This window comes from Pongo abelii, chromosome 3 (genome assembly GCF_028885655.2).
Source record: "Pongo abelii isolate AG06213 chromosome 3, NHGRI_mPonAbe1-v2.0_pri, whole genome shotgun sequence".
In the NCBI taxonomy this organism is placed as follows: Eukaryota; Metazoa; Chordata; class Mammalia; order Primates; family Hominidae; genus Pongo; species Pongo abelii.
Genome location: NC_071988.2, coordinates 170,028,487 through 170,037,956, shown reverse-complemented (window position 1 = coordinate 170,037,956; position 9,470 = coordinate 170,028,487).

Below are 9,470 nucleotides of genomic sequence, written 5' to 3'. Positions count from 1 at the left end.
AGAAGTGTGTCTTGTCTGAAAAAAAAAAAAAAAAACCCCATCATTGTCCTTCCTCTCCTTCTCAGCTTGGAGAAATTGCGTTTCTCCTTTAAGGTTCAGATGAAAGATGACCTCTTCACAAAACTTTTGTGATCACTACCTTCTGTCCTCCTCTCCTTCCCTCATTAATTTCTTCTTCGTCTGTGATCTCTTAACAGTTTTTATACCTTAAAATGCACTTAACACATTTTATCATAGGTAATTGTATGTAGTTCTGTGAACTTCTTGCAAGCAAATGTTTTTATTACAAACCTCCATCTGCACAATAAACACGATGCCTGTCACATAGTAGGTCCTTATAAAGAGGCAGAGGCTAAAACCACGCAATTAAAACTACTTTTGTTTTATCACAAATGGATCATGCGATTAAACTTTGATTAAATGAGAATCTGTTTTTCTGCCTGTTGCAGACCAGTAAAAATATTTGAAATGTACTTTTCATTTAAATTTTCATTTCATTCAAATGAACATCTCATTTACTTTTAGATATTTTCTTGGCTGCCCATGTGTGTTTGCCTTGTTATATGGTGATACAATGGCTAATGACCCCTCTGGGACAAGGTTTTAAACAGTAACTTCTACTACTCTGCTAGACAAGGCATTGAGAGGTTTGGGAGTAAATTCCAGGGTCACAGCACAAGATTAGTCCTCAGCTGAGAAGGGACAGCTGATCCTGCCCCAGGCACTAGCCTGTTGCTAAACAAGAGGACTACACTGCTGAGGGTAGCTCAGTCCTGACTTCAGACACTAAGGGTGTAACTACTTGAGCCATGTAGGTTCCATGAGGCTCTGTTGATGCATAAGATATCCCCACCTTGGAGAGGCTGTGATATAGATAGGAAGAAATGACATGCAAATATCAACCATCACATAGAGAAGAAAGCAATTATTGCCACTAAGAACTTGCCAGAGCAATAAGAACAATGTGAAATGGGAATACTTTTAATAGCGGATGGTGTTCTTGCAAAGCTTAATTAAGATAATGCAGTGCTGTGGGGCCCAACTTGTGATAGTGCTCAGCCAGTGTTAGCTGGCTCCTTGAGGTTTCAATCAAGTGTGCAGGTATTTTAGAGAGAGGAGATATTTCTGACCAGGATTAGGGAAGGTTTCAAGGAAAGTTGAGGTTCAGTGAGGGCCTTAGACTTGGTAGCGAGGATGTGAAATTTTCAACTCTAGTCTCCAGAAGGGAAAGAAGAATCAGCTGATGATAATTGACAAAGCCTCCATTATGTAACCATTTTTACAAATTCCATTAATTGATGGCTGATTATTATTATTATGAATAATAAAACTAAGTCCACCAGAAAATGATTGGATCAGTCCAGCTATATACACATTGGTGGTATCTGATGAATGCCATCCTCCTTGTTTTGACAGATGGAATGCAGAGCTGGGAAAACTAAGCTATTTTTGGCCTGCAAGCTGTATTTTGTTTATCTCCATCCTGCTTCATAGAGGCACATTATTTCACGTAACTTGATCTGAGGTGTTAACCAAATTCCCTCTTTCTTTAATCTTCTTCTAGTGACGCCATGGTTTATCAAATTTAATAAGTTCCTCTAATTTTTCTTTGACTTAAAATATTACTTATAGGCGTTTTCCTAATATATTTTATCAGTTTTATAATTGCAACATAAAAATAAATACATAAGTAGCCTCCTTAAAAACGTCTAGAACTGCAGTGAGTAGAGAAAAAGGGGAGTGAGCCTTCCATTTCTGCATTTTATTATCTTACACCTAATGAAAAATTCTAAAGCTTTTTAAAGATTCTCGTGTGATCACAGTTTGGCTTTCAGCACTGTTGGAGCTGTTTAAAATTTGTGTTTTAATAGGTATCTATACACATGCCGACACAATCTTATATTTTTCGGTTTTTATTTATCTCCTGGAGTACTTGCCTTAGAAGTATTTTTTTATAAGTAATTTCCCTTATCTTTGACTGCCTTTCTCATCAAAGATCATTATGACTGCTTTGGAATTCTTTTAACTAGTTTGCAACTTAAGACTCTTACGTGGGATAAGGACAGTGATTACTCCCTTTCCTGTCTTCAGCAGTTTGCTCTGAGTTGGGCTTCATAGGTGTGTACCCTGGCCACAGGCAAGGCCATCTCTGGATTTACTACCAATTCATTCTAATGATCACTTTATGTCTTTTCGTCAACCATTCCTCTTTTCAGGACCATAGAAGCAAAGAGATATACACACAGGGCAATAGAGATTAATCTCATCTCTACATTGTACAGATGAGGGAAGAGACTTAGAAAGGCTTTAATTTCACAAGATGACCCAGCAGGTTAGTGATTTACAGATTGTGGTGGTTTTGTATATGAAAATGTTTAACATATTAGAGTAATAATTTATTGGTACTTGTGGATAGAAAAGGCTTTTGAAACTTATTATGATTGCTTTGCACTTATTATGTCTCAGAATTTATTGGCAAACCAACAATGTAGGACAGGTTCCTCGGACAGAAACTCAGCATGGGAGCAAAGGCCCAACCCTGCCTCAAACCACAGGTTTTTTTCCCCTTTGGGAATATGCATAAAAAAACACTGACAAGTAGGAAAGGAAATTACCTTGTCTTAATTCACTGGGCTTGGGTCTGGAGCCCACTGGAGAGAACATTAGGAACCCAGAATTAGTGCCCGGGTGCAATGGCTCCTGCCTGTAATCCTAGCACTTTGGGAGCCCGAGGCAGGCAGATTGCCTGAGCTCTGGAGTTGGAGACCAGCCTAGGCGACACAGTGAAATCTCATCTCTACTAAAACACAAAAAATTAGCCCGGCATAGCGACATGCGCCTGTATTCCCAGCTACTCGGGAGGCTGAGGCAGGAGAAATGCTTGAACCCGGGAGGTGGAGGTTACAGTGAGCCAAGACTGCGCCAATGCACTCCAGCCTGGATGATAGAGCAAAACTCCATCTCTTAAAAAAACAAAACAAAACAAAAACCTAGAATTAGTGAAGTATCACACCAAAACAGGCCTCTTTCTGCCCACCTTTATTCTCATTAGCAAAAAGAGACTGTCCTCTAGAATGTGACCTATCCAGACCCTCCTCCCAGGAGAGGAGGGAATGGAAGGGAAGGACCTTGCTGACATATAACCTGGGGCCCAAGGGAAAGTTGCACCTGAGAAACCCTGGACAGCAAGAGAACATTGCTCTGTAGCAAGGGCAGGCTGCAAGTTGGGAGAAACACAGCAGTGGTGCCCTAAGCAAATTGATCAGGCCAGTATCATGGATTGGGGGAGTGGGGAAAGACTGGAACATTCTATGAACTTCTAGCATTAGGATTAAACCAATACTTAAAGCTGGATGGGATGTGGAGATGGCAGACCTGGAAGGGCAGAGGAAGGCATGGGCAAGTAAGGGTGAGAAGCAACCATCCTAGCCCTAATTGGCTTCTCCTGGTAAGCTAAAAATTAGCTGGTGGTTTTGTTACATAGGACTCTAAAATCAATGAATCTTTCTCTTTTACAAGTGACTGAAATGATAGTTAGGCAATCAGTTATAAATCTATATGCTTTCTTAGGCCAGGCTGCGTGGCTCATGCCTGTAATCCCAACACTCCAGAAGGCCAAAGCAGGAGAATCACTTGAGGCCAGGAGTTTGAGACCAGCCTGTGCACAATAGTCAGACCCTGTCTCTACCCCCACCCCCCCCCCCCAAAAAAAATCAGAAAATTAGCTGGGAGTGCTGTCGTGTACCTGTAGTTCTAGCTACTCAAGAGGCTGAGACAGCAGCATTGCTTGAGCCCAGAAGGTTGAGGCTACAGTAAGCTGTGATACCCCACCTGTGATTGCACCACTGCATTCCAGCCTGGGCAACAGAATGAGACCCTGTTGCATAAAGCATTTTTGGCTTTTTTTTTTTTTGAGACAGAGTCTCACTCTGTTGCCCAAGCTGGAGTGCAGTCACACTATCTCGGCTCACTGCAATCTCTGCCTCCCGGGTTCATGCCATTCTCCTGCCTCAGCCTCCCAAGTAGCTGGGATTACAGGTGCATGCCACCACACCCAGCTAATTTTTGTAGTTTTAGTAGAGGTGGGGTTTCACCATGTTGGCCAGGCTGATCTTGAACTCCTAACCTTAGGTGATCTGCCCACCTCGGCCTCCCACAGTGCTGGGATTACAGGCATGAGCCACCGCGCCTGGCCATTTTTTTGCATAGTCTTCATGAAAAGCTGTTGCTTTTTGAGAGACAGAAAAAAACACCATGTAATTCCAAATAAACTAAATTATTATTTTTCTCTATTGTATTATTTTATTATTATTTTCCTTCTGTATACAAGAAATGGTGACAGGAAATATTTCTTTGGAAATTAAGGTAATAATGGGACAAACTGGAGAGGCCTAGGATATGAATCAGACCAAGGTGGGATAATATCTGGAGTATGGGCACAGATGTCACAAGGAGATCTAGCCCAGAAGGCGGAGCACAGAAACTGATGGTGGTCTGAGTAGGTCATCATGAGAGTCTTTGCATGTAGGCAGAGACTGCATTTAGAAATCTCAGCAGGTGGGCTCTCAAGAAAAGCAGGTGTCAGAGCCCCAGTCTTGGGACTGGGCTTTCGAGGGAGTCAGGGAGTTAGGAATTTTGTCCTATAAGGACTGGGGTACTACATAGGCATTAACACAAGGAATGAGACATGGAAATGAGGCACAAAACCTATTAACAGAAATTGAGCCCAACATGCAAGCATAATTGGTAGAAAAGTAACTTAACACAGAGATCCCAGCTTTGTAATAGAAGGACTGGATCCTTCTGCCCAAAGTTGGGATTAACCTGAACAGGTCTGTATACAGCCCTGCCGGGAGGTACCATTACAGTGACCATTCTACAGATAGATGTACTAGAGTTTGGTGAGGCTAACTCTAGCTCTCACAGTGAGTGAGTGGTGAAACCAGGCAGGAACCAAGCTATCTGCTCCCGGAACAGTGCTCTGCCGTTGCACTAAAGTGCTTGCTGATCTCAAGGGCTGTGACCTTGGGGAAGAGTAGAAGGTTTGTTGAGCACCTGTTGTGTTCCACACATGGTTCTAGGCATTTTTTTTTCTTTTATTATTATTATTATTATTATTATTATTATTATACTTTAGGTTTTATGGTACATGTGCGCAATGTGCAGGTAAGTTACATATGTATACATGTGCCATGCTGGTGCGCTGCACCCACCAACTCGTCATCTAGCATTAGGTATATCTCCCAATGCTATCCCTCCCCCCTCCCCCCACCCCACAACAGTCCCCAGAGTGTGATGTTCCCCTTCCTGTGTCCATGTGTTCTCATTATTCAATTCCCACCTATGAGTGAGAATATGCGGTGTTTGGTTTTTTGTTCTTGCGATAGTTTACTGAGAATGATGATTTCCAATTTCATCCATGTCCCTACAAAGGACGTGAACTCATCATTTTTTATGGCTGCATAGTATTTTAAATGTATGGTAGTTCCCTGTTTGTCAGTGGTTTCATGCTCCTTGGTTTCAGGTCCCCACAGTGTCAACCATAATCTGAAAATAGGTAAGTGTAGTACAATAAGATATTGTGAGAAGAGAGAGAGATCACATCCAAATAGCTTTTATTACAGTCTATTATTATAATTACTCTGTTATTATTAGTTATTAATCTCCTAGTGTGCCTAAATTATCGTTAAATGTTATGGGGGTGTGTGTGTATAGGAAAACACATAGTATATATAGATTTTGGTACTATCTGTAGTTTCAGACATCCACTGGGGGTCTTTGGAACATGTACCCCATGGATAAAGGGGGACTACTGTACTGTTGAATTAATCTTTATAAGCCCCTGTGAGATAATTTTTGTTACTGACTTTATGGATGAAAAAATGTAAGGTTAAATGGCTTGTTCAGTGTTGCATAGCTGCCAAGTGACACAGTCTGCTATAACCCACTGCATCTGACCCTAAAGCCCATTACTACCTTATGAACTGCATTAGGAACCTCTCTTGTCCTGAGTTTCAGCTGTAAATAAGAACTAAGCTATTTTTTAGATAGAAAATGATTTTAAACAATTTAGCCAAATGATCAAATGTACAAGGTTAAAACATATGTATAAAGCCTTCTTAGAAATTGTGAACTAGATGTTTTCATGCATGTGAAGATTCAGTATTGCTTCTGTTTGACTGGCCAGGTGATTCTAGTGAGCATGGGCTTTTGTCAGACTTGAGTTTGAATCCTGCCATCACTGCTGCCCTGTGAAGCACCATGGACAGCTACCCATTTCCTTGCTCAGGACATGAGGATAGTACCACCTATTTAAAAGGTTATCATAAGGACAGGAGTGGTGGCTCACACCTATAATCCCAGCACTTTGGGAGGATCACTTGAGTCCAGGAGTTGGAGACCAGCCTGAGCAACACAGCAAGATCGCGTCTCTACTAAAAATAAAAAAAAAATTGCCAGGCATGGGCGCATGCACCTGTAGTCCCAGCTACTCAGGAAACTTTTGTGGGAGGATTGCTGGAGGCTGGAAGATCAAGACTGCAGTGAGCTGTGATCATGCCACTGTACTCCAGCCTAGATGACAGAGCAAGACCTTATCTCAAAAAAAAAAGATTATCATAAACATTAAACATAAGAATGTAACTTGCCTAGCCCAGTAACCTGGAGCATAGTTGGTAGCCCACAAGCCTGAGTCTTCTTCCCTTTCAGCTCATGCTGTCATATTTTCATGGCTGCTCCAGCACACTTATGATCTAGTCCCTCCTCCAACCCTGCCCTTCTCAGTCTCAGCAGATAGTCCTATTTCAGAGAACAAAGGCTTGCAGCTCAATATCCCACACAGTTCCTCCCCCTTCCACTTTCTTATCAGATTCTAATCTTCAACTCCGCATGATAAAATAACCATATACAAAGTTCTAACATATGCAGATTTTACCCCTTGTATCACTTTTTCATCATAACCATAAGAATTTTGGTTCAAACAGACTGAAATTTGTGAGTTATTTCTACTGGGAATAATGGGATAAAGGGGAAACTGGCAGGTTTAGAATATGAAAGCAGAAAATATCTACTCGGCTTTGACAAGCTAAGTAGGTAACTTGATGGCTGCCATTTTTATCTCAAACATACATATTATCTGCTTCTTTGAGACAATGATGGGACCAAGAAGGTAGAAAACAACTTTGAGTTATAAAATTAGAAAAGTGTAAGTGTTTGCATAGAGGGCCACAAAGAAATGATTTAGGATGGCATTGACTTTTCTCCTTTGGGTGAGTGGGTGTGAAGGCAATTCAGCTATGGAAAAACAAGCTTGGAGCCAGAGAGTAACAGAGACAAGGATGATTAATTGGAATTATATCTCCCAACCATGCTCTTTGGAAAGAGTCATCTGGATTCTGAGCTTCACCGGTCCCTTTGCCATTACTCTAGGACATCTTCCACTGAACTACTAGAGTGAACTCCCAAAACACAAATTAGACCTGGACTGGCTTCACCATTGCCTAAGATTCATGTCCAAACTGTGTCATATGGTCTAACAAGTCCTCACGGTTTTGCTCTTTCTTAATTCTACACACACACCCCACTGTGCTCCAGCCACGAAACTCACCCGTCCCAAAATATATGATGCCCTCTGACAACATTTTTTTTTAGTATGTTTCTCTGGGTAGGAAGATTTTCTAATTCCCTTTCCATCCAAAAAACAGTCCTCAAGATGCAAATCTATTGTTATTTCTTCTGTGAAGCCTTTTCTGATTTCTGAGGCGAAAATAGTTACTTTCTCTTCTGTATTCTCTTAGCACTTATTCATGTGCCATTCTTGCCCCAGGGTTTAATTTGCTTAGGAGCCACTCTCCCACACTGGATTATGAGTCCCTAAAGGACAGGGATCTCTTCTTCATCTCTCTTCCCAGTGCTGTAACTGGCATGTAATAGCCACCCGATAATTATTTGTTGAGTTAATAAAAGAGCAAGCAGACATATTGAATTAATAATGCCTAACTTAACAAACAGAACATATTTACTGTGGTTAAAAACATGTATCCTAGAAAAACCTCTGGAATGATACAGAGAAATTGATAACAGTGGTTTGCCTTGGGGGAAGGAAACTAGGTGGTTAGAGGATAGGAGAGGGGGAGAGAGAGAGCCTTTTCACCAGATGTCCTATAGTACATCTTGAATTTTGTACCACATGCATATATTGTAGCATTGTAGACCCAAAACTAGTCTAATTTAATATTTGCGCATGTGGCAAAACAAACACATATCAAATAATTTCATACTTTTTTTGCAAACATTTTAGATTGTTGGTAGAAGTTTATGATTCAGTTGTCCTTTGTTACCAATATCCGCTCTCATCTGGGTTTCATTTCGGTCTAGAGTTATATTGTTGTTCAGAAACCGGGCTATGCCTGAGATGGCAAATAAGGACCCACTGAACTGTGTTGAAACCTTCAAATCTTAACAAATACTTTGAAGCCAGAGTGGCTGAACAACAGTCCCTTCTCTCTACCGTGGCCTCATTTCTACTTTTGAGGTCTTGAGGGATTAGCTGGTTGGGCAAAAATCTGATCACTGAGAACCCAGCATGTAGGATTTTTAAATTCTTGCAAGGGCTGTGCATATGTTGGCTTCCAGGTCTGGAGTTTAGAGGTATATTTAGATCAGGCAAAAAGTGGTGGATCAGGCGTATGTAAATTTGGCATCCTACGTATGATGTAATTAGAATTATAGGTGCGACCAAATTCGTATGGTTCTCTTTTCCCAGTGTCAGAGTGGTTAGTGATGTATTTGTCTGAATTATCCTTTTTAAGGTGGCCTAAACATGTCTTGCATTCCAGAGGTTCTGTTTCTGCACCATTTTGTCCTGTTGGTATAAGAATCTTAAGTATACTTCTGACATGGATGGACCGTAGGCAGAGTAAGTGCTGTAATGAAAGTGCTGCAAGTATGAATCCCAGCTAAGCCAGCCATATGATTTTACCTCTCCGAATTTGTCTTAATTGACAAAATGGGGATAATATGACTAATCTCATAGGACTCCCCCCATAGAATTTTTAAAGGATTAAATTAGGTATGATTGGTAAAGCACCTGTCACATAATAGGAATTCAACAAATGCTAGTTCCCTTTCCACTGCCCTGAATAACTTATTAGTTTATCTAGATAACAGATGTTTTTGCATAGTGAAGTGCAGCTATGTTAAATTCCTAGTATTGAATGTATGAGAGACGAAAGTCACTCCTCCTGAAAAAAATGTTCCTTGTTCCTTGTCAGTAACTTACTTGTTTTTTCTTATTGCGCACCATAAGTGTTTTTCAAGTGTTTAACATCAAGTGATGTTAAAATCTTACATCACTTGGATTTTGTCATATAATATTATCTTTGATTATCTTTTACTAAAATATACGTAAAAATTCTTATGATAATTAGAAGTACATTTTAAAAAATGAAAAACGAACACCTTTCACAACA